Source organism: Kogia breviceps, chromosome 13 (genome assembly GCF_026419965.1).
Source record: "Kogia breviceps isolate mKogBre1 chromosome 13, mKogBre1 haplotype 1, whole genome shotgun sequence".
NCBI classification, from domain to species: domain Eukaryota; kingdom Metazoa; phylum Chordata; class Mammalia; order Artiodactyla; family Physeteridae; genus Kogia; species Kogia breviceps.
Genome location: NC_081322.1, coordinates 58,844,055 through 58,870,432, shown reverse-complemented (window position 1 = coordinate 58,870,432; position 26,378 = coordinate 58,844,055). Strand labels below are relative to the sequence as shown.

Here is a 26,378-nt window from a genome sequence, read left to right as displayed (position 1 = left end):
AAAATCCCTTTAAATTTTTCAAATCATGTAATGGAAAAAGATGTCATCAGTAACGTAACTGCTGGTTTCCGGATATTAGGTATTTCTGTGCATATATTTAGATCTACAAGATCTAAGGTAGGATAACTGCGTTTGCTTTTATCCTCCCTTGATGCTAACTTTTTTAAAGAATCTTTAAGTATCCTGATGATAGCCATCAAATGATGGCATTCTTCTTTAAAAATAGTCAATTTTCTCTTCAATAGTATAAGTGAAATAATGATTTTAGGAAAATCACTTCAACAGTTTTAAGGCAGAAAAAAATTCCTTGTTTAAATTAACTCTCTCTGGAAATATAGGTATGATATGTATTATCGGCCATAGCACTAAGTGCCCAGCACATGACATATGCCTGGGAAATAGCAGCTTAGTATCATCTTTATCATCCTCTTAGATAATGCACCCCAAGAGATTATGAAAAGTAGTTTTTTTAAGTAATACATTATATATCTGAATAATAAAGTTTTGCTAGACTTTATATTACCGAGTTCAGCTGCCAGATGCTAGGCATGTTTACACAGATCTTCTACCTTTCATAGTGCACTTTTGAGCAGTCGATAAGTAATCCAGAGATTCACATATGTACTCACTTGCTGAAATCAATAGTACTCTTATGTACAAAATTTTCTAACTGGGATGCCACAATAGGAACATTTATTATATAAAAAACATAGTGCCTCCCATAGAGTAGGAGCAAAATAAAATGTTTTAACTTAAAATTGAAGTGTATTATTGAACTTGACGAAAAGCAAGATGAATTCAACAGACTCTGAGTTACAAAAACTTTAACGTTAAATCATGTTGTTTGCTTATAGTTAAAATACTTGAAGATTGTTAGGAAAGAAAAACAGTTTTCACTTTAATTTTTTAAGTGGCTAAATGAAATGTAACTAAACTTAGTTCTGTTTTGTGACCCATCAGAAGCCTAAATGGAATTATTGAATTGCTTATTTAGCATATTTTAACATATATATATGCATACATGACTTGTACATAACTGAATTATGTCTAGCAAAAAGGAAATGAAGTATTTTTTATATCCTGACATTTTTTTTCTTCTTTTTCTTCTTCTTTTTTCTTTCTTCTTTTTTTCTTCTTCTTCTGTATTTTTTTTCTTTTCTTCTTCTTATTCTTCTTTTTAAAGCATTTTTAAAATTGGTACATACTACATACCAACATATTATATAGTATAAATGCCATGTATTATATATATATGTATCAATATAAAAATGTACACATGTATTACTTTTTCATAATTTAAATGTAAAATCTCAATGTCTTACACTAATATTATCAATGTACTATCATAAGTAAAAACCTATATAATGATTATCCAGGTCAAGACAATATTTCCGATGAATCTACCCTCTCAATCCCTGTATCCACCCTCCTTAAAGATAACTACTCCTAAGTTCTAACACGATAGTTCAGTTGTATCTATTTTTGAATGTTGTATAAATAGAATCATGCAGTATATAGCCTTTTATGTCTAATTTCTTTTGCTCAACATTATGTTTGAGGATTTACCCATGCTGTCAGGTATAGGTTCATTTTTACTGATTTATAGTACCCCTTACATGACTACGCCAAAAAATATTTATCCACGCTTATATTTATGTCATATGTTAGTTCCAGCTTTAGATATTATTAATAGTGCTGCTACAAGCATTTTTGGATGTGTGGTGCACACATTTCTCTTGAATACATGCCTACTAGTTGAATTGCAGCTTCACAGAGTATGCATTTATTAACTTCAGTAAATAATGCCAAGGAGTTTTCCAAAATGGTTTATACTACATACCTGCATACCTGTTTTTAAAATGTTTTTATGTCTAATCTGGATCTTAGAGAATTTTCTGGCTCTGTTTGGTATTCAGATAATGGTTCTTGGTCTACTATGCATAGTAATTTAAAATTTTATTTGGTTTTATTGTTACCCATCATCATAGAGGATACCTTAAACTGTTCTTCAGCTAGACAGAAGTTTTTGTGGCATTCAGCATTTAAGCCACAAGGGGCAAAAGAAAAATCTTTCTGTCAAATATTGTATTCTATGCAGATGACAGGACCTGGTTCTTCTAAACAAACTGAAAATCTCCTGCTGATTGAAGCACAGACAAGAGTGGTGGTTTTTCTCAGTTGGATGCAAGCTTATATATTGTACATCACAGTTCCTACTGTCTTCAATCCAAATTTCCACTACAGTCAAAAGCCAGAATACAAAATACAAATGGCAATTTTAAAATGCATACGATTGCAAAAATAAGCAAACCCAAGATGCATAAACAACTTGCAAGATAAAAAGCTGTATTTTTGTGCATCATTTCCATTTTCTTGTGCAGACTACATAAGAGATCTTTTGATTAGGAACAATGAGGAATACTACATTTATTTAAGGAAATACCTTCCTTTGACAGTCATAAGAAAATTTTAAAGACTTGAACAAGTATAACATTCTGGAGTGTTAGGGTATTAAATTTCTTAATAAAGTTAGAGTTGACAAGAATATGGTCAATAAAAATAATTATCAAAGATGGTGCATTTAATATTATATACTTAAAATGTTTAGTGCTTTTTATGGTGAAATATTTTTGATTATTATTACACTAAGAAAAATATTTTTTAAAAATACCTCTACAATCCATAATACAGATAAACTGTAGGGAGAAGCAAAAGTGGTTGAGATGCTGCATATTTCCTGTTCCTTAGGGGTTCACAAGTGAGACCCCTTTTTCTGGCTCTCATTTTTCACCAGTGCTACTTAAATTAAACACATGACTTTGATGATCTCACAGCAAAGACAATCAGCCTAAACTTATACATGTGTTTTTAAGGGAAGTGGGGAAACCCTGGAGATTTGATACGATTAATTAAGATAACTTCTCCTTAATATCTGTTCTTGATTTGTATCTCCAAATAAGATTACAGCAGTTTTAAACTATAAATTGGTATCATTTAGTTAGTATGTTTACATTTTTAATGATAAATGATCTATATTGAGTTCAATTTCAGACAAGAGTGTTCTCAGCTATTTTGAAAAGTGTTAATTAGTTACCTTGGAATAAATTCTATTTAATTTCTTATTTGAAGAGATTCCTTAGTTTTATTTCAAAGCATTAAGGCTTGATAATTCTCCCTGACAGAATATAATACCTGATATACTCATGCTTGGTTAGAGTCTAATGACAATATTGAACACTTATTAGTTCATAATCCTTATGTCCTTACTTGTTCATATTTATGTTCTGCTCTGTTAGCTGGATTTTATATTCCTTGATTTAAAGATGGTAGGTTAAATAATTCCACCATAGTCAAACTTCTAGAAAGTGTGCACAGGATGAATGGTATTTTTCTTCTGTTTTGTATTCAGAAAACACAACTTTAGAGAATCTTTATAAAACTAACGAGCCATCTGAAGGCAGGTTTTATATGGATTCTTCTGATGCAGCTTAAATCTAGATGATGGAATGATGAAAACTTAAAGTTGGAATGATTAAATGCAGTCTCTTGTACTTGATAAGTTGAAACTCAATAAATATTGTGCATGAATGAATACTGACTGTAGGATGTAGAACCTAAAACCAGACCTGCCCACTGAAGTGGTAAAAGTGCAGAGGGGACAAACCCAGCTCCAGGTTTTGCTAGGTAGCCCAGACCAATGTAAAAAGTACACAGGATCCAAATGTAAGATGACCAGAAAAGGCACAGCTGAGGTACCCATATCTTCTTGCTCTTCAAATGTACTAGACTCCATCCTCCTCTGCCTTACTTTCCAATGTTGGTCTTGTCTCATACCCCTTCAAGAAATTAGAAGCAATGAGACAGAAACCTTCTCATGTTCACATCACTGTTGCTATAGAGGAAACGACACTCTTATGAAAGACCAAGCTCTCCACATGTGGTCTATAAAGTCTGTATTACAACCTCTCCCACGTTCTCAAGGACCTTGCTCTATTTTGATTCTAAAAGATGTCTCAAATTAAACTCTTTATTCCCCAGCCTTTCCTCCCTAAAAATCTTGCTCTCCTCCTAATCTAGTCCAGCACTTTCAATGACATCATCATCTACATAATTGCTCAAGACTAAAATCTAGGATCTGTTCTTGATTTTCCTTTCCTAACTACCTTAATTAAACTTTCTCCTTTTTCCCTTATCACCTACATCCAATTCAGCAGAAAGTAGTATTTATTCCGCCTGCCAAAAAAATCCCATACACATCTTCTTTTTTCTCATTTCCATGAAATCCACCCTATACAAGCCGCCCTCACACCTGGGTTCCCACAGCCTCTTAGTTCGTCTCCCTACTTCAGCTCTTGCATCCCAATAATAAATTCTCCATATGGTAGCCACATAAATCTTTCTAAAATATGTCTGAAGTAATACATATCTCTACTTACAATCTATTTAGAGTAAAATGCAAATGTTTCTCCTGGCTTACAAAGCCCTACATGTTCTGGCCCTGTCTACCTCTCTGACATTTCTTTCTAGAATAGGAACATTCTATTTCTCTAACGCATACCTTCTATGCTCCAGTCACACCAGCATTCTTTTGGTTCCTATAATGTGCAACTCTGGATTATTTTACTAGGTCTTTCCTGACCACCATAATAACTATTTGGTTATTTGTTATCACATTAGCCTATTTATTCAAAAAAAATTAATAAATATCAATATACAAAAAAGTTGAAAGACTAATGATATTTGGCTATACTTGCTTTATTTTTAAAAGTGAGTTTCATATCATAGTCTGATAGCCATAGATAAGACTTCAAGAAGAGATGGGAATTTGTAATATGATTATGTTGAATGAGAAGAGGACATTACAGCACCTTCCTATTTAAGGTAAACATTTTATATCTTATCACATATAGATGGCACATTTGTCAGTGACTCTAAATAAAGCCTTTAAGATGTATATACCATAGGCAAAAACATAATCAGTTTTTGGGCCAAGCGTAGCAGGCTTGAAACTGATTTTCTTTTTATTGTGCTTTAATTCATTTAATAAACTAAAATACATAACTAACATTGTCAATGGAACATTTATTTATTCTTTATGAACCGTCACCTTGATGAACCAGAAAAACAATACAGTATTATTCTTGTCCTTCAGTAAGCAAGCATTATTTTCATAGTATCCTTCCACTAGGACAAAACCCCATTATGTTTAAGGAAACTGCAATAATTTTGAGAGACATGTAAAAATAACTGGCTATTTCCAGTGAATAGACAAGAAGAAGGAAGTACTCCAAAAATGAACAAAGTCTTCTTAATATCCAAAATAAGTGTGCATTTTATCCATAGGAGAATGGATAAATCCTTTTTTTCATAAATAATTATAACAACTTTAATAATTTTAATTCCAAATTACAGCCGTTTTAAGGAAACAAATTAAGGGTGGTAACAGTACTGGAGTCTGGGGTTATTTGTAGATAGAGATAAACAGTTCTAAATAAATTTACAGTGTATAATGTTATCACTGTATTTAAATCAGAACTATAATTATAGTAACAGTGAATGAGTTACAAAAATCAGTAAATTTATCATCTACATTCTGTTTAAGAATACAAATAAGTGCAAAATGTAGGTAAAGAAATTTCAAATGTTCCTGCCAGAAATAATAAAAACATATATCCTAAGGGTCGTGGATGGCTGAGTTTTGAACTACAACATTACCTTTGCTTTGCAGAAAGACAAGGTACAGTATGGAACTGTGTGAAAAGACTAAAATTAATCCTGAAAGTCTACAGTTGGGCTCTGGGTTGGAGGAAGCAAAGGGAGAATATAAGCCATGGTCCAGGAGCCTAGGGTTGCATTTGCCCTCTTTCAATAAATTTTCTGTATTCAACAACATTAAACCTACTCATTTTTACAATTTTTCTTTGCTACCAGATAAAATTTATGAAAAAAATAGGATCATAAAAGAGCCTTAGTGCATATAGAATTCTATCTACTCATTATCTCCCTCCCTTTACCACTTAAAATGAATTACCAGGCACATGTAAAAAAACTACCAAAAATAGTTTTGAAAAGGAACCAGATTTGTTGAAAGGCTTTCCTCCTGACCCCGAAAGTCCTGAAGTAAACAGCGCTAGGAAAACCATGTGTTCTCAGAACAGATTTCAAGAGTAAACTCTGAAGATCTTTTCTTTGCTCAGTCTTGATGCCAGGCACACTACTGCCACCTTTCATGCTCGGAAAGTCTCAGAGATGGATGAACCACCAGGCACAGAATACGAGCAACTCCTCTCCATTAGGTAGAGCCTAACCTAATTATATAAATGCTCAAAAAGATATAAAAGACAAGTCACAGTAATTTCATAAATGTGCAAAGACATGGGGGTGGGCTCAAGGCTTGCAAATAGAACAATCAGCAGGTCTCTTTTCCACACAGGGAGCTGCTGTAGCATTTCTTAACCCTGTTACCAAAGGAGCAGGGACCTGATTTTATGAAAGACTGGTGACTGTCAGGTTTGCCACCAAGATGATGTACGTGTTTAAGTTACTCCTCAGAAAGTGGTCTGCATGTCTTGCCTTAGTAGCTGAAGGCTCTATTAGCAAAGAACAAAAAGAAAGAGAGGAAGGGGTAAGAAGAATAGTGAGTGGGTTTACAAAGTAAAATGAGCAAGGTGGGCTAGTCTCCACATAAATAAATGAGATTACGTATAAGTCTCTTTTCTCACTAATAAAATCTGAATATGAAAAAACAAACACTTGAATTTTTGGCATATGGATGTACATGTATGCATAGATAAAGGCATAGATATAGAAAACAAATATATTAAATAAAAAGTCATATTACATTTGCTTTCGCTCTAGACCATTCACCTCTCTGACAGAACTCCTAAAACATCTTCTGAAATTTTTGAGACTTTACCTTAGGGAAAACACATATTTAGACAACCAGGAATGACGGACTGTATAAAGTATGTATTGTCATGAAAACTAATAAAGTAAGCAACTACATTTCTCTCCTTCCTCTTCATCCGTGAATGTTTCTCTCTATTTTGCCTTAATGTGAAATGTCATAATATACTAGGAAGGGAGAAGTCAATTCCACATTATGACCTTAGAGTCACTTTTCCCTATTCAGAATAGGAGAAAGATATGTTGAATTTAAATAGATCATGAAAGTTTTTAAATCCCTGCTCTCTTGAGGAGAGAATTTTCTAGATTAGTGAAAATTGATTTCCTCAAATCCACTATGTCTGTGAGCACCTGCCATATGAAATTCTAATTATCAGAGCTGTATCCTCCATTTCACCTGAACCAAAGGGAAACAAAATAAAGGAATATTGTCGCTTTCCTATCTTTTCAGGCATGTTTGGTAGGGATACTTTCAATGTTGCTGTATTTCTGGGAGAAAATTGTCCTGGCTTCAGTACATGTATGGTCATTAGCCAGATTTAGAAAGTATAACTTGGTCCCAAGATATATACAGGTTCATTCCGGTTCACCACTTAGAATGAACATCTTTTGATTATAAAAAGACTTTTAAACCTTTTAAACCAATTCAGTAACCAGTTTGAATCTGATTTATTACTGTTGCCACATTGTTCCTGACAAAGAAACCTGCAATAATCCCCAGCAGCTGCCGGCCAACAGGTGCTGCCCAATAACATTGAAACACTGAGCCATAAGCTAGAATCAATTTTGTCTCCTTCACTGTTACAATGAAGCAAGCAGAACGACTGGAGCATTTTTAATCTTACCTTTAATATCCTTCAAAAACAGAAATGGGAAACAGGACCCCATCACATAATCAAGAAAGCACACTCCCTGTCATAATTGTTCTCCAGAGTCGTGCATTTTATGAGTTACATATAAAACTTATAGGGAAGGTCATCTTCTGAAATCATAACACAGCTGGAAGGCAGTAAGAATCACATTGTATACATAAAAAACTCAGTGCCTATCACATTCAAGGGTTTAAATTTTAAGAAGTGCTCATTTGCAATCTGTGAACATATATCAAGGCTATTTAAACTATTTTTGTCCTCTGGCCCCGAATCTACATTCATACCTTTTCCTTCTAACTGCTTCTTTTTGAAAATGGACATTTGAGAAGCCACAAAAGGTCAAATATTTAATTCATGAGTCTATGCTTTTCAAAAAAATTATTTCTTCATTTTTCTGAAGACTCACTCTATTGTGTGTCTCCAGCCTGGATTTTTGGATTAAGCACATTGTGATTCTTTAAAATAACTATCCCAATTCGAAGAAGTTGTGTAATATTTGGCAAAATTTTGAGGTTTTTGAAAAACTAGTCACAACACAGTTTTTAAAGAATCTGGGCCGTAACCTTGACTCTAGTATTGAGTTTTTGTCATTCTTGGCCAGACACTGTGACTCAATTTTACTACCTATGACACATAAATAACACCAGCATGCTTTATCTTCTGCAGTTGTGGTACCCTGGAAAATCTGTGTGAACCGAAGTTGGGAAAATAAAATTACAAGCTCTGAATATATTAAACAGAAAAACATCAATAAGAAACTGTAAGATGAATCCTTCTGACAAGTGAAGAATCCTCTTATACCCTATTTTAAAAAATAAATTCCAGGGCTTCCCTGGTGGCGCAGTGGTTGAGAGTCTGCCTGCCGATGCAGGGGACACGGATTTGTGCCCCGGTCTGGGAAGATCCCACATGCCGTGGAGCGGCTGGGCCCGTGAGCCATGGCCGCTGAGCCTGCGCATCCGGAGCCTGTGCTCTGCAGCGGGAGAGGCCACAACAGTGAGAGGCCCACGTACCACAAAAAAAAAACAAACAAATAAATAAATTCCCGTTTTAGTATTTTTTAAAAATTTCAGCCATAACTCCAAAGTCCTTGGAAGCAAAAAGAGAGAGAATTCCTAATAGTTGAGCGATTGTGGTCTGGCTGGGAAGATAATTAACTTATTTCTACATTGGCTCAAGTATTTTATAGGCAATTTTTATACTAAATGAGTATTTTACTAAAGAGTTAACTTCTATACTCTCCAAAGACACCCAGTGGAGAGGACTGTTTCCTCATCACCACCAGGTGAGATTTCAACGGCATGTCTTTCTTAATTAATTGTAGTTGGTAGAGATACTGGTAGGTTTAATATGAATATATTCTCTTGTAGGAAACTGTTTTCTAGCGGAAGTGCTAAAATCAGCCATTTCTACCTAGGTCTTTGGGTTATGCATACCAAAAAAAAAAAAAAAAAAAATCACAGACCACACTGCAGTAAGCACTCTACATCCTGGGTACAATATGTATTTGTGGTCCCTACAATGTTTTCCAGATTAAGTTGATTCTGTGTGAATAATTTGGAAAATTCCTACAAGTGATTCTATCCAAAAAGTCATCTTTCCCTGCCAAAGGTCCTGGCAATATACAGATCTTGACTCTATCACTATTTAGGGAATATTTTAAGAGGTAGAAAAAATGAAAAGATAAGCTATCTTTGAATGCATATTTTTCTCAGCATTCCTTTACATGTGGAGATAGAATGTTTTTGAGTCTAGATTGAACAAACAGCAAGACTTTAGTAAAACAACTACTTTGTTAGGAGACTCTATACAGTACTAATTAAAGCTACATCTTTGGATTCTTGTAGACCTGGGACCAAATACGAGCAAAGCTTTTAGTTCTCATTGGTATAATAGGACTATATTTCCACTCTCCTAGTGTTAGGATGAAATAGGATGATGGATGTAAATTCTTTGTAGTTAATTTTCAGCACTGGAAGAAAATGAGCATCTCTTACCTTCACTAACTGAATTCTTTTTTTAAAGTTTGGCAGCCTTATATTACCTTATATCCCAAAGGAGTAATCTTAAGATCAAAAAGATGGACAGCAACACTTGCATCAGTGAATGCATGCAGGGTTTCTGCAAGCTTTGGCACAAAGATTAATGCCAGCCTCTGAGACAGCATCAGTATCCCATAGTGCAGGTAATGACACCATGTGCAAGAACAAAATAAGCATGTTGTCACCATCTTCCATTATTTCAGTCCTGAACTATCATGTGTTGTGTACCTTGGTTCTTTTCTTTCAAACTGTACAGCTACTAAAATGGTGAGGGAAGTTTCTTGAGGATGTATTTCATTAGGTTTAAAACTGCCCATAAAATCTGACAATTTGTGTCAGTGTCACTGCTAGGAAGCCAATAAAGCCAGCACACCACGGCAGGTTGCATGAAATGCCAGCAGCATCTCCATCACCTGATGAGTCAACTGTACCCCAAAGACAAACTAATCAACACAGACCATTTTACTGACAGTACACTTGTGTTCCCGTATTTCAGAAAGGCAATTTGGGTATACTTGATGTGTAGCAGCTCTTAAGAAAAAATGGCAGCCTAAAATGGGGAAAGCTGGCTGTTAATATTTCTGATGTATTCCTCCATCAGAAAAGCACAGGCCAAAGCAATTCCTTTCACTAAATCTCCCTTAGTGAATAGGATATTAGACTAGTTATCTGTGTGTGATTTACATACACGTGGCAAAACTTTGGTAATCCTGTTTGAGCCCACATATCTTAATCAAATAGCATGGATCAGACATTTCATTTGGAAAAAAGGATGTATTTTAAATAGCTTCCAGTGCTACAGAGAAATTACTTTTTGAAAGCAATTTAATACGGTTCCATGAATAGCATCTAGGATTCCCAAATCACTTAACATTTAAGAACCTACTATGTACCAGCAGACAATCTGTTTGCCAAACGCCACGTGGTGCTCAGGGGACACACAGATCACACACACAACCCCTGTTTTCCAGGAGTTGACTCCATTGTGGAGGAAACTGCAGCAGTGGAGCCAAGAGTTGCTTAGCATCCCTCATACTTCGCCTTTCCTTGGTAATCTCTCTGAGCTTCCCTAAAACCATCTCAAATCAATACAATCTAAGTATAACACTGCGCTGCCACTGCATCTTAGAGACAAGTCTGCTTGGCCCCCTTCCAAGATTGCTTCCCCTGAGCTCTCTACAGAGCTACCTAAGCCCATGATGGGAAACAGCCACAAACCTTCAGTGGCAACATCATGTGATAAATAACATAAATACAAAGACCTCTGTAGCCCAGAGTGGTGACTGTTAAAAGATTAGGACATCAGGGGATAATTTGAGGAAATTCTTAAAAGGTGAGGACACGTTGCCCAAGCAAATAATAGGAAGTTTAGGAGAAGGGGCAGCCTCTGAGAAAGTGTATGCAAGTTCACTGTGCAATAACCACAAAGCACTCAGCATGACAAGGGCGCAGCGTGTCAACGTGAGGCATGTCAAAGATTAGGTTGGGCTGATGAACAGGGACCAGATTATAAAGGAGATGCCTGTCTTATTAAAAGTTCCAATATAAACTTTTAATTGGAGACCATGGCATCCTTAGGAGAATATTAAGCAACAGAGATGTGAGAATGGGAGAAGGAAGAGAGGGTGGCAGATGACTAACTTAAGAGGTTGTTCAGAAATCAAAGGAAGAAATATTTAGATTTTGAATGAAGGTAATGGCTGTAGGACTGGAAAGAAGCAGGCTTTTAGAAAGAGGTCAGAGGCAACACCCACAGCACTTGGTGGCTGAGTGGATGGCAACTGTAAAAGCGGGCTCCACGGTATGGCTTGTGGTGTGGGTAATGGGTGAATGGGGCTCTTCATCAAGATCAGGAATACAGAGGAAGAAATGAGAGGTCACGATGACTAGTGCCCAGCTGCTATTATCGAAACAAGTATGTTTAAGGCAGCTAAAACAAAATAAGATTATCACCCATTTCTTCCTAAAAGAAATCTGTTAACACAAGTAGTAAAAAGACACTAAACTCTTAGCAAAAAGCACTTTAAAATTTCACATTAAAATTCTACAAAAGTGTTATGCAGAGAACAATACAATTTCCTATATATGATCATAACCACAAATGACATGTCTCTGGGTTTCAATAATCGAAGATCACATTTTAAACACAAGCTGGTTCTTACCTGGCCTGTGATATCTGCCGCCAATATTATATATTTAATTATAGACTGATTAAATACTGATCGTTAGGCATTTATGATAAATGCCTAACATTAGGCTTTGCCATCAGAGACACTGATGGGTACTTTTCAATCTTAGGTTCTTATTGTTTTTTCTACCAAAACATACGAATAATTATATCACACTTACATATCTTTTCTTTAAAAATACAATAAATCTCAAACAGATAGTTCTCAAGAAAAAGCATAAGAATAGGAAACACCTGAAAATAGGATCTCCCCTAACAAAAACTAGAAATATGGAGCTAATAGGTAGATAAATAAATATAAAAAGGGACAGAAACACAAAAATTATATATATATATATACAATTATATATAATATACATATATTCTTTCCCTTGAGTTAAGGCATCTTTGGGTCAATCTACAGAGCTATAGAATAATTGGAAAACTTTTCTAGAATGAAACTATTGTAACTATTCCTTCAACAACAATTTATTAGTCTCTGTGTATTTAGCATAGGAACTGGAATTAATTTAAATTGTACAACTACTATTAAGTTATTGGAAATATTTTAAAGTAATGAGAAGTCGACAAGTTATCAATTACTCAAAAATTTAGTAAAATACCAGTATTAAAATGCTAAATAGCCAGGACATGGAAGCAACCTAAGTGTCCATCAACAGATGAATGGATAAAGAAGATGTGGCACATATATACAGTCAGCCTATATAATATACAATGGAATAGTATACTATTAGTATACTATACTAATAGTATACTATACTAATAGTATACTATTCTATAATACTATACAATGGAATAGTACTCAGCCATAAAAAGAAACTAAATTGAGTTATTTGTAGTGAGGTGGATGGACCTAGAGTCTGTCATATAGAGTGAAGCAAGTCAGAAAGAGAAAGACGAATACCGTATGCTAACACATATATATGGAATCTAAGAAAAAGAAAATGTCATGAAGAACCTAGGGGTAAGACGGGAATAAAGACACAGACCTACTAGAGAATGGACTTGAGGATATGGGGAGGGGGAAGGGTAAGCTGTGACAAAGTGAGAGAGTGGCATGGACATATATACACTACCAAACGTAAAATAGATAGCTAGTGGGAAGCAGCTGCCTAGCACAGGGAGATCAGCTCGGTGCTTTGTGACCACCTAGAGGGGTGGGATAGGGAGGGTGGGAGGGAGGCAGACACAAGAGAGAAGAGATATGGGAACATATGTATATGTTTAACTGATTCACTTTGTTATAAAGCAGAAACTAACACAGCATTGTAAAGCAATTATACTCCAATAAAGATGTTAAAAAAAAAAAAAGACTTGGTGCAGCCAAATAAATAAATAAATAAATAAATAACATAAAATAAAATGCTAAAAGAAATCATCAGGTAGGATAATCCTCACCTGTTCCTCCTTTTGGAGGGCAGATACAGAGTGAAGGAAGTCAGAAAGAGAAGAACAAATATCGTACAATATCGCTTATATGTGGAATCTAGAAAAATGGTACAGATGAACTTATTTGCAAAGCAGAAACTGAGTCACAGATGTAGAGAACAAACTTACGGTTACCAAGGGGAGGTGAAGGGGGCGATGGGATGAATTGGGAGATTGAGACTGACATATATACACTACTGTGTATAAAATAGATAACTAATGAGAACCTGCTGTATAGCATAGGGAACTCTACTCAATGCTCTGTGGTGACCTAAATGGAAAGGAAATCTAAAAAATAGTGGATATATGTATACTTATGACTGATTCACTTTGCTGTACAGCAAGAAACTAACATACCTTTGTAAAGGCAATAAAAATTAATTTTAAAAATTAAAAATAAAATGCTAAAAAAGCAAGTTTTCTTTATATTATCTTATTATATAAAGCACAATAGGGCTTCCCTGGTGGCACAGTGGTTAAGAATCTGCCTGCCAATGCAGGGGACACAGGTTCAAGCCCTGGTCCGGGAAGATCCCACATGCCGTGGAGCAACTAAGCCCATGTACCACAACTACTGAGCTTGCACTCTAGAGTCCACGAGCCACAACTACTTAGCCCATGGGCTGCAACTACTGAAACCCACGCACCTAGAGCCCACGCTCTGCAACAAGAAAGGCCACTGCAATGAGAAGCCTGATCACCGCAATGAAAGAATAGCCCCTACTCGCCACAACTAGAGAAACCCTGGCGCAGCAACAAAGACCCAATGCAGTCAAAAATTAATTTAAAAAAAAATTCAGGCCTGACAGGAAATGCTGCTGTTATGGCCATTTAAAAAAAAAAAACAACCACAATAGATAACGTTAGTAAATCGTTTTTTTTTAATTTCAAGGCTGAGATATTTGAGTGGGCTAAGAATGGAGCAATCTTTATCCCCTCCTCTTACAAGAAAAATGTGAGGCGTGTTATCTATAAATATTAATGAAGAAGGAAGAAAACAAAGAAAGAAGGAAGGGGAGATGGAGAGAAAAATGAGGGAGAACTTAAACTCACTGCCTTACACAAACCTAACCTCAGCGGCCAACATAAACACAGAATAAACTCTGGGAAAGAAACCTTTGCATTTTTACACAAAAAGGACAGTAAATCATAACTTATAGAAGTTTTTATCCAAAATAATACACATTAAAGTAGAATTTTCTTTCCAGTATATTTTTTCTTTCCAAAATAAATTTCTGACAACTCAGCAGATATTTTATAGAAGTTTTGAATGTTACTGAGGAATCTGATAATTCCTTAAGGTTTCACTTGAAAATCTGGATCACATAAATTGAAACCAGGGTAAAACTGTGTCAACAAGCACTAACTATAAATATGTCCTGAAGTGAATTTAGTGGGAAATATGTTAAATTCCATATAATAAATATTATGAAGCATCAAAAAGATATTAATTGTGTTTATAATTTGACAATAATTAGAACATGTCAAAATATTATATACTATAATAGAATATAAGAAAAAGAATTAGAAATAAAGCCAGAAAAGAAGAAAAGTACATTGCTCTTAATTTGCAAATTAAAATCAAAGTAAGAAAAACAAGAAACTCAGTTTACAATTTAGTCAATTAATTTCAGTCAAACTGTATTTACTAAGAGGACAATATGTTAGGCTCCGATGATTCAACAGTCCACAAAACAAACATGGTCCCTGCTCTCACAGAAATACATCCTTGCTAAATTGTTCAGAAATACATATGGGTGTAAATCAGTGAGCATTGAGACATGACTGTATTTGACTGAAAATAACCACCATCATTGTACCTCTGATTTGGAAACTTATTTTTCTAAAATGTTTCAAGACGTAGCAGTAGTTTACATGTCCACCTTGCTCCTCTTTGCTGGTACTACCAAACCAGTTTTCTCTTTCCCACCAGAAATCTCAGCTTATGTGAAGCTTCTACCATCAAGCTATACCACCTACTACATCCCCCACTGCCTTCATAAAACCACCTTCCAGGCATTTTACAGACATGGTTTCTGGTTCATCTTCCTTCCCACCTCTCCTTGTGTAACTGCAAAATCTACACATGTGACTCACCCAGTGTTCAGGTCCTTGACTTCCTCATCAACCTCTTTTATGCCTCTCCATCTCCAGTACTCACCCTCAGGGCTCTTCCCTAGACCTGGCATTCACCACACCACCTCATCCTTTCAGCTCACTCACTCTTGTACCCCATTACAACAAGTCATGGTCCTTTCTCTTATCCATCCTCCCTTTCCTGCCATCATTCCCTCCTCCCTAGCTTAATGATTCTATGATCCATCATTAAAATCACTGCATTACAAACCCCCTCAACTCTATTTCTCTTTTAAGAAAGCTGCTTCAATCTTTTACTTAAAATGCACTGGAAAATTTGAACATCTTATCACAGGTATGAACTCTTGAATAGCCAGCTTGTACCTACAGTTCCAACCTTGACTCATATTATTCCTCCCCTCCCTTACTTTACCCTAGACACACTGGCCATTTCTTGAGCCCATCAAACCCTTTCTTACTATTATGCCTATCCACTTTTGCATCATTCTGCCTTATGAGCTAATCTCCCCAACTCTTGACTTGCCAGCCTCTTTCTCATACTTCTTCTCTCAATTGCAATGTCACCTCCACATATAGTCTTCTCTGGCCATTTCATCTAAAATAACTTGATACAATGACTTTCTATTACATTGTCTTGTTTATTTCCTTCTTAGAACTAACTGTATATATAGTTATATTGTTTAATTACTTACTGGCTATCTCCTGCATTAGACTTATAAGCTCCATAAGGACAAAAGCCCTTATCTGTTTTGTTCACTTTTAAATTACGTATTAGCAAATATTAAATTCATACACAAATTAATAAAATGAATAAAAGGGAAGTAATAAGAGAGTAAGGTTTGACTATATACATGTCAAAAATCTAAAAATAGTAAAAAAAAAAAAAAACAAAACAAAAAAGTGGGTGGTGGAACTGGATGAAGGCCATCAAAGGTGCTAAAACTTTCAGTTATAAGATACATAAGTACTAGGAATGTAAACAACGTGATAAATATAATTAACACTGCTGTATGTTAAACACAAAAGTTGTTATGAGAATAAATCCTAATAGCTCTCATCACACACAAAAAAATTTTTTTCTATTTATTTAATTTTGTACTTATATGAGATGATGGATGTTCACTAAATTTATTGTTATAATCATTTCATGATGTATGTGAGTTAAATTATTATGCTGTACACCTTAAAATTATACAGTGCTATATATCAATTAAATCTCAATATAAAGGAAGAAAAATAAATGAACAAATAAAAATTGATTTAGAAAGGAAAACATAAAGAAAAATAGTAAAAAAAAAAAAAAAGTTCAATATTTATTTAGCCATCTATACAAAAAGAAACCCAGTATACACCAAGTCTACTAATTATACTCTTATTTTGGTCAATATAACTAAGAGAAATTAAGCCATATAAATGTATTTTTATGTAAAAACTGGTAATAACTAACATAAAAATTTACTAATCAAGAAAAGAAAAACCAGTCAAGTGGGTTGTTTGATAGCATATAATAAGGAAAATGATATCTGAATTCAATTTTTGAAAATTAAAATGAAAGTAGCATAAAAAACATAGATAGAACCCAGAAATTCATCTATAAGATAATCAGATTTAAATTATGAAATAACAAAGATATGCTAAATCATAAAATTTACAATAAATTCTGAAATTCACAAATATTAAGTAATTGAATATGTCATTGATGAGTCACAAATCTAACGAATCATGGGATTTCTCTATCAAATATCAGGTTCTTATCAACCCTCTCAACTTCATCCTACAGAAATCTTCCTTAACTATCCAGGTAAATACAGTATTATGCTAAGTATAATAGAATTATGTTAAATACATATATTATCTGACATAATATCTATGAGAATTTTCACTCAGAAAATAATTTCTATTGACTATATATAATTCAATGTGATAAACTTTTACATGTTCTTTATTTTCTCTGCCCATAAAACTATACCCATGAGGATACTTTTTAACTATCTCTAAACTTCTATGGGGTAGAAGACTGTATTAGATATGTGATCAGGATTTGTATAATAAGTGTTATTTTTAAAAGTAAACTTGGTAAAATATACAGTGGAACTTACATCCAATTTATTCTTCAGTTTCAAAGATAAAACTACATAGGTTCGATCAAATGGTAACAGTACAAATAAATAAACAAAAAGTACTCAGCTAAATACTGATTCAAACGACCATAAGGATCAAACTCTGAAATAGATCAGATTCCATCCCTTTAGTATTCCTTTAGCATAGGTATTATAAACTCTGGCCTACTGTCCTGGAATGGTTCCATAACCTTGGTGTGATACACTAAAAACATCTTCATTCACAAATTTGGACCATTCAGCTAGTTGGAAACTGAGTAAACTAATAAGATAACGGATACCCCAAATCCTGGGAGTCTTCCTTGCAATAAAAATCCTTGGTATTCCTTGCTTTTCTCACCTGTCCTTCTCACAGTTACAGGTGTGTAATCATACGACAGAGATTCTTAATCTATCCTTTTGATTTGGACCATCAATTTTCAGCAGTTTCAGCTGTCACAATCCATTATGCACCATTCCTTAAAGCTCTTCTGTCATAAATACCGAATTCTCTGGTTCTTAGCATTGACATAGCATTAACTCTTAAAATTTGATTCACAAAACCACTCCAGTTCTCAAATATAATACTCCCACTTGAAATTAGGCTACCAGTTTATTAAACACCACAGAGTATTGCTCAAAAAGCCCAAGCTGATTAGTCTTTAATTAAAATAGCCACAGTTTGGACCTTTAATATCTCACTGGATTTAAACTTTCTATTAATTTTTCTCTGAGTCTATTAATCATAGTAATTAACTGAGAGGAACATGTGGAACAAAGACACTACTTTCTTTCATAGATTTCTTGTTTAAAAAACACTGCCTCTCAGCCCCCGCACGAACACACACACACATTGTAAAGTTTATGTTTTTTAAAAAGCTATTATTTCTGAATCAAAAAAGCTACATATTTTCTTTAATGTAGCCAGAAGAGTCAACCATAACAATGTGTATATGAGGGCTATGTTAATTTTCAAAAAAAAGGAGGGAGCAAGGATGCAGGTAAGAGTGTCTTTCATGTATATGCTGAAAAGCTCACACAAAAGAGAACAGAAATGTACAACTAGCCTGTAATGATGTGTGTAACATATTCTCAATATAATATGTATAAAATCTAACATATAAACATATTTGAGGGTAAAGTTCCCATCCCCTTTTGAGTTGCCTAGCAACACGAAGGCACCCAGAACCACTGTCAAGACAATGTTACTGAAATTTGTGAGAAGTAACTGTTCACTCATTGTTAAGTCAGGCTCCATCTACATTATATCTAAACTCTTGGTGGATCATTTTGCAGTTTCTGCTGCTAGTAATGTTTTCATACGAAAAAGAGAGTACTTTTTCATTTTCTCTTCAGCTTTCCAGTCAGGATGTTTTTGGAATGATCGATATATGTGCATAAAAATGTGGCTGTTGTCATTTAAAATAAATAATCCATGGCACTCACTGCTGGGGTTCAGTGATTTCATTCGCAGAAAGATTTTGCAGTGTATCTCAGGGATGGTTCTCATTGACAGGTAGAGAAATTAAGTAGTACCAGCGATGTATCTGGCATATGAAACCCAAAATATTTTTATTTAAAACAAAACATTCTGCTATCTTAAATGAAATTTCCATTCTCCTTTTGGACAGCCTTGTACATAACTGAGAATTGGACCTTACTTTGACATTGTCCCAACTTTAGTTATAGTTTTCTCTTCACAGCAGTAGATTCGATGAGGTGATGCACAGGAAGTATCTACAACAAAACTGTCAACAAACAGTGAAGACAAAAAGGACAAAAGCCATGTGGAAACACTGAAATGTTAATGCACAAAATATACAATTGGTTTCTTCCTACCCTAACCTAGCTAGACAGGAATTACACTCTTCCTACTCTTCACTAAACATAAATGTAATTGGATACTGTAGAATATAGACATGTTATTTAAATTTAAATGTGAAAGCATGATATGTGTGTGTGTGTGTGTGTGTGTGTGTAGTTCACCTTAAGTGACAATTCCTGGGTCTCATATCCAGATACCCTAAACTGCAAAAAAGAAAAACAAAAAGATTTTTACTAAAGATGATAATTATTTGAATGCCTTAGAGTTGCAAACTATTTCTAATTTGCAACATTTCTCATTTAATGGAGGGCTACATCCCATTATTTCAGGCTACACCCTGAAATAATCTGATCACAGAACAAGAAATGTCTCTAACTTCAGTAAAACCATAACATTCTTGAGCGATATATCTTGGGATCACAAATCTCATAATACATAAAAAATTTAAATGACTAGAAGTTGAGCTTCTTTTTAGGTACCACTTCCTGCTATGAAACAAAGATTTTATTACTTTTTAAAAGTTAATATAAGGTGTTAATTAACTGACAACCACACTGCAATGTTGGTAAACCTGTGTAGTCAGCTGGACTCACTTACTGGCTGCCAATAACTGAAGTCAGAGCAAAAATTACTGTCCTTAAAAATTTCAAAGTGTATTACACACCTTGGAGATTTCTCACAAATATCTGAAACTGAAAGAGTTGTAACTGTATAGGGTAAATCTATAAATGCCAAGGCTCTATCACTGCATTAAAATTTTTAAACAACTGGTTATGTCAATTATTCTATACTATATGCTATAATATAAAAAGGGTTAAATAATTCACAATAAACGTGCTCTGGCCATAGAATACAGTGGCAAACTCATGCTGTGATTTAAAATAATGTGGACATAAAAGAAAATTACTAGACCATGAATGCATTTCTCAAGTTAATACTCAAATGAGCCTAATTCCAGGGTTTTGCTTTCGCTGGAAATTAAACAGATGTACAGATGTCAAGAGCACACAGGAAATACTTTGAAAATTAAAACTCAAATGGTGAGTTTGCTCAAATATTTCACCAATGAATTAGGTATGTAATTCCAGTATCATTTTATTTTATCTTAAAATAGATTTCATAGCCAACCATAAGTTTCTCCTGAAGGGTTTCTTAAAGAAGTCAGCAACTGTCACAGACTTTTGTATCCTAACAAAACAGGAAGATTTTTTTTTAAATCGTGCTTTTTGCTTCACTATTTAATATGAGAAGGAGATTGCTTTACCTTCTTCAACTTATTGTGAAGAATTCTAAAATGAATTTTTATGTGATTATATAAACATGACTGTATTTTACTTTGAAAAATTTGTAAAGCAAATATGAAGATATTTTTGCTTCCATAATAGATTGTAGCATTTTCATCCATTTACATTTTGGGGATCACTAGTTTATAGAGTGCTTCATATTTCAGGACAGCAGAAGGAAAAAGGACTATGTCAATTGATACAAATTTCTGCTTGTAAACCAGTTATCATTGTTAGGGGAAAAAAAAAGTAGAAGGAAGCAAACCTAGGAGAATAAAGTAAGCTTCCCAGCAGGATGCTGCTCTCAGGAAAAAAAATAAACACAAATCACAAGAAGGTGATTTTTCCCTTTGTATGGGACAGATTGTACAATACCCCAAATCCCAAGAATTTATTCTTTGAACGAAAATTCAACTTAAATGATCATCTCTATATTTATACTTGTTTAAACTGGTTGAACCACAATCTTCTACCCAACATTAAAGAAATAACATTGAAATTGTCCCCTTTATAATGATTAAAAAGCGTTTTTAATACCTACATTCTTAGATCTGTAGACTAGTTCTTTCAACCTTTAAACACAGGAACCCATGCTGATTAAAATATCCTCTTTATGCATATATAGAAATATACAATATTGTGTGATTTATTTACTGACAAGTCCTCACAGCTCAATTAAACACTAATTTAGCTCATTTGTTTTAGGTAACAAAAAAACACACAATGAAAGTATTTCAGATTAAAGCTTTCAACAAGGAACTCTCTGATTAAGGCAAGATAAACAAGAGTCACGGTGGCCTGCTTGAAAACAAAACAAAAATACAAACTAGTCTTTTACCATGTACTTGGCTTAAGGCAAACCAATAAATATTTAATAAGCTCAATCACAAAGAAGTCCACTTCTTCCCAGACACAAAACTCTATTGGGTGTTATTACCTCTAGCTGTGGACCCAGAGCTTCCATTAGCAGGATCTATTATAATAGGAAGTTGAAGCACAGAACAACTTATTAGGAGCTCGGGCAGCCAGCCAGGCTCTAAATGCATGTTCATATTTGAAAATATATGTTTTCTTTGTTAGATACACATTTCTGAGATGTTTCACTTGCATCTCATTTGTTGTTGTTTTATTCCTATGAATTACAATAAAATAGTCCCCAATTAAACTATAATCAATAATTAGAATAATTACACCCTTCAGGGAACCAATAGGAAATACAAAAGAGAATAATATTTTTTCTGAAAAGCACAGGCCGAGTAAGAGCTGAAAAACAAAAAAAGCTAACTAAATATTGTGTGCTGCGGAAGCCTGATAAACACTTCTCTGAAACAAAGCTATATGAGGTATCCTGGCTTGTGCTAGAGCTTTGAGTTTAGTACTATTTCAGCAGTGGCCATAATAAATAGAAAGCATTTAAAAATAATAAACATTTATAACTACTCTTAGTTCTATTCAGCAAATTATCTAGAAAAATGGCTTTTATAAATATCAATGAAGTTTGATGTGAAGTGAAAAATAGTAAGTTACATTTTATAAGCTCTTATTATGTGCCAGGTCCTTGTATGTATTATCTGTAATTCTTAGGACAACTCTGTGAGGCAGAGATTTAATAGGCAGAGTAGCTGAGGCATGAGAGGAAAATGTCTTGCTTTCTAGTAGCCAGCTAGAAAAGGTACATCAAGAATTTCAATACAAATTCAAAGGTCTATTCTTACACAGCCCATGCAGGCTATTTGAATGCTATTTTGTAAACTGATGTTTTATAAACTGAGCATATATGAGCACCTTGCATGATTTCACTCACTCAAAAGAAATTAAGTTCACATGATTCTTCTCTGCATTACTTCATCCTCATAATTTATATTTAATTTTTACAGTTTTTAAATTTTAGAACAAATGTTTCACATGTATATGCTTTACTACAATTCAGTTGTTAAAATTTTGAAGGATGGAGCCCTATTTCAGTAATTTTTTTAAAAAAAAATATATATATATATATAAAGTATCAACAAACTTGTTTAACTAAGTATTACAAAATTCAAGAAGCCAGACTCACAGTCATAATATCTTCTAGATAATCATTATTTTTAAGCAACCTACATCCACACATCACCACCACTGCCATTCTTTATAAAATGTTTTTGTGAAGACAATCCTTTCACTTCTAGAAACTCAATATTACTTTATAGAACAATTTTGTCCTGTTTTTCATTTAATTGACTACGAAAGAATAATTTCATTTTTATTCCATATCATATTAATTTGAAGTGAATCTAATACACTTGATAAACGAACAACTTTAGCATGAAGAAATTTCTCAGTTTTCTAAATCAAATGCTTCAGTTTTAATTTATTTGGCTCAACTCAGATGAAAATCTCCATCAACATAGAAAATAAATGTGGAGAACCAAATTTCTCTTAGTCCTATGATTTCAAAGACTTAAAGAAAAAAATATTTCTAATTTATTCTAAATTCTGAGAACTTATGAGAATGCCAATCACTATTTAATTGTCCAGGCAATGCTTACACAGTATTGGGCTCCATGCCTCCTGATCCCTTCTTATGCCCATGGTAGCATATGTAATGTACATTATTCTAGTGCCTTAGTCTTAGGCTGGCCTAGCAGGTTTTGTTTAATACCTAAAACTCCTTTAGTAAAACATTTGTCCAAACCTAATGTGTTTATCTTTTTATCGAAAAATTCATCTGATGGAGAAAATAAAATGTTACTTGCCCAGGATCACATTTTCATAGCCTGTGCATTGGTTTAGCACTAGCAAGTCTATTTCATTAACAAGTGGACACTTTATTTTTTTTCCACTAAATTTGCATTGTCATGCCCCCTTTTAAAACTCCTTCACTTGTCCCACCATGGTGCACTCTCTAAATAGACTAACGTTTCAAGTGCTGATTATCAGATCAAATGTTGAGCAGTACTTGCACAAATAAAAATTATAAAGTAAATAAGCAAAATAAAACCAAGCTATGGGGCTTCCCTGGTGGCGCAGTGGTTGAGAGTCTGCCTGCCGATGCAGGGGACACGGGTTCGTGCCCCGGTCCGGGAAGATCCCACATGCCGCGGAGCGGCTGGGCCCATGGCAGCTGGGCCTGCGCATCCGGAGCCTGTGCTCCGCAACGCGAGAGGCCACAACAGCGAGAGGCCAGCGTACCACAAAAAAACAAACAAACAAAAAACAACCAAGCTATGACTACACAACAAGGTCCTACTGCATAACACAGGGGACTGTGCTCAGTATCCTGTGATAAACCATAATGGAAAAGAAAATGAAAAAGAATATATATATGTATAACTGAATAACTGCTGCACAGCAGAAATTAACACAACATTGTAAATCAACTATACTTGAATAAAATGAATTTTAAAAAAAACAAACTATGACTTTGGCTGACAATCGAGTTACCCTGGTTCCTTATTTTCCTTTAAAAAAACAAATATAGTGACATAACTTGAAAAAGGCATTTCCAGTTCAAGTTGGTGACATTTTTCTCTGAAAAAAGAGGGCGAATTAATATGAATGTAAATATTTAGGTGAGTATTCAACTTAAGTGAGTACTCTGGTTAAGCTAACTTTATTTCCATCACAGTAGCAAGAGACCAATTAAGGGTCATTCATTTATTCAATAAACATTAAGTGATCAGTTTGTGCCAAGCACTAATCTAAGCCCTGGGAATACATAAACTGTTAAAATGTGAGGAATCGGTGACCAGCATGGAGAGCAGCGCGCTCTTTTTCTTCTCTACAACTTCAGACTGAGCTCCACTAGAGACCTAAACTCTAAGGGGATGTTTATCACAGTTGCAGGCTGAATTAACCCCCAGGTACTATAAAGAAGTTAGCAGACCACACCCACCAGGAGGGTGCTGTTTTCAATGGTCTTTCTTTAATTTAGGAGAGAAGATTCTTCCGCTAAACTCTTTGAACAACTATAACGTTAAGCCACTTCACAAATTGCCTACAGGGTTATAGCCTCTTTTTACTCCTAAGTAGGGTAACTTCTAAGAACGAAAGTTGGTGCTACTAGCAGTTGTATCAGGATATAAAGTGTAAACCGGCATGGTCCTGGGCAAACAAGGATATACAGTCATACTATCTATAAGGCACTGAACTGGTTTTGATTTGTTGAACTGAACTTTTTCTTCCCTCAAACCCAAACATCCAAATACACACACACACACACACACACACACACACACACACACACACACAATCATGCATGTACACTTGCAGACTGTCAATTTCAAAAGTTGATTCAACCATAGTTAGCTACATGAACTTGTGCAATCACTAAGCCTTTCTTACCCAGTTTACTTATCTGTGAAATGGGGTTAATCTCTATATTACAGATTTTTGTGATAATTATAATTATATAATTTTTAATTCAGGAAAAGTGTTTGGCATGTTTTAAATGTAATACATATTTATTATTATTTCAATTATTGTTCAACATGGACTTTGGCCTTTGGAGGGAGCACTAGAGACTATTATAACATCTAGGATAGTGGTGATCCTAAAATCATTGGTCAGTAATAGATATCCCCTTTTCTGTTCTCATCAAAACACTGTTAGAAATTTCCAAATAGTTAAAAAAAAAATCTCAATTGCTTTACATTTGAAAATTGCATGTTGAGTAACTACTATGATAAGGTATTCTATCATATATTTCATAATATCACCTCATTCAATTGTCAAGTACAAACTGGAACTTGCCATCTACCTCTAAAAGGAGTAAACTATGAGCCACTGCAGCTGCTGACCTTCAACACCCCCTAAAAGGAGTTCAGGGTGGAGATCAGGAGTGAGGCCCTCTATGCTCTGGTAAAAACTGGCAGAACAGGTCTTCAGATAGTTAGATATATTCAGGAGAAGATTTTATAAGCCAAATTCTTGCATCTCCTTGAACCTAGAAAAGCACTAAAATCCTTCATGGTGACGTCTGCTCCTCGTGACTAGCGGTAATCTTCACAAGAGTAGCAGCAACCTTCTGCAAAAATGTGTGCTTGACTGCATGTACTCCCCTTTCACAAAAATCACATATATACTGACCTTCCCATCTGCCTATTTAGAGCTGTTTCTCAGAGCTATGTGAAATGCTACCCCCCCGGGCTATAGTCCTCATTTTGCCCCAATTAAAACTTAACTCACAACTCTCAAGTTGTGCATTTTTTTTTTCAGCTGACGCAATCTTCACCACAGATCTATGGAACAAATGAAAAAAGTTAACTAACCCGTCTAAAGTAAAAAACGTAGTCATTGACAGGCCAGGAATTGAACCTGGATCTTTTAACTTCAAGTCCAGGACTGTTCCCTTCAAACTGAGTTTTCCCTTTTTCCTCTTCTCTAACCATCAGAGGTACCCTCAGAAGCTTTGGAACATAAAGTTTAGACACATGATTTGTTAGATAATCTGCAGGGAAAAATACACTATCATATACTGGTCTTGAGACTGGAAAATGGTCATACCCACACAGAGAGGAATTTGACAATATCTAATTAATTTATATTCATGTTCACCCTTTGACTGAGTAATCACACTTTTAGGAACCTATTTAAATACATAGTGAAAAACATATAAAAGAGACACACACAAAACAATTGCCTGCAGTCTACTTGTAGT

The 26,378-nt window shown here is 34.6% G+C and overlaps 1 protein-coding gene and 1 non-coding gene across 8 annotated transcripts in view; one reads left to right on the top strand and one right to left on the bottom strand.

The window, feature by feature from the left end:
* LAMA2 (laminin subunit alpha 2) overlaps positions 1 to 26,378 on the bottom strand; it is a 608,480-nt gene that overhangs the window by 478,110 nt on the left and 103,992 nt on the right. The window lies entirely within an intron of this gene.
* Positions 13,384 to 13,540, top strand: LOC131740297 (U8 small nucleolar RNA). The gene has a single exon (XR_009330889.1). It is a non-coding gene; the product is annotated as a U8 small nucleolar RNA (small nucleolar RNA).